Source organism: Gavialis gangeticus, unplaced genomic scaffold (genome assembly GCF_001723915.1).
Source record: "Gavialis gangeticus isolate Ggan-Ray unplaced genomic scaffold, GavGan_comp1, whole genome shotgun sequence".
NCBI classification, from domain to species: domain Eukaryota; kingdom Metazoa; phylum Chordata; order Crocodylia; family Gavialidae; genus Gavialis; species Gavialis gangeticus.
In genome coordinates this window covers 135,998,875-135,999,703 of record NW_017729032.1, presented here as the reverse complement: position 1 = coordinate 135,999,703, position 829 = coordinate 135,998,875, and positions in this window count along the sequence as shown.

The window sequence follows — 829 nt, the reverse complement described above, 5'->3', positions numbered from 1 at the left end:
GAACACCTTGCTGGGGTCGTTTGACCCCAGAACTCTTTCCTACCATGGCAGGGGTTCAGACTTGATGATCTGCTCAGTTCCCTTCTGACTCTACTAACTATGAAACTATGATTCTGGTGAATCCATATCTGAAGATTCGATGCTGATTCAGAGAATCAGTGATTCAGACGTAGACATGTCTTTAAAAGTTTTTTTCCACATATCTTTAGATAGCAGGCATGGCTTGTGATCACTGCAATGCTGGGGCACATGGAGCATTCCACAGGAGTCCACCCAGCACTGGCCCCAGGCAGCAGCAGCCTCCTGTCATTCAGCAGGCAGATCGAGGGGCTGCAACCCCAGGTGGAGTCCAGTGCAGCCCTGCAGCCCTCCCAGGGGTGCAGGCCCCCCGATCTACCTGCCAGATGACAGGAGGGTGCCGGCAAGTTACAGTTTTGCTTGTCAGCACCTTGAGGTGCAGTTTCCCAGAAACCTCTGCACCTGTTTCCTTAAAACTTGGCAGGCTTCATGCCTTGAGAAGGGGCTACTATCAGAATCAGGTTAGAAAGGACAAAGTTATAGACAGTTTTGTGCTTCCCCATTATAGCCTATGGGTGAAATGTTGAAACAGTTTCGATGAAACGAAATGGAACAGTGCTTTCAAAATGAAATGAAACTCAAAATGAAACTCTGTTCCGTTGCAAAGTCGAAATGGAAGTCGAAGCAGAACAGTGCTGTTTCGCACAGCCCTAATGGGAAATAACGGCGCACAAATGAGGCTAGATATTTTCTTGCTCTAGAATTCTGATTGGGGTAACCAAATTCCATGAGACTCAGAGACCTCCTCCAC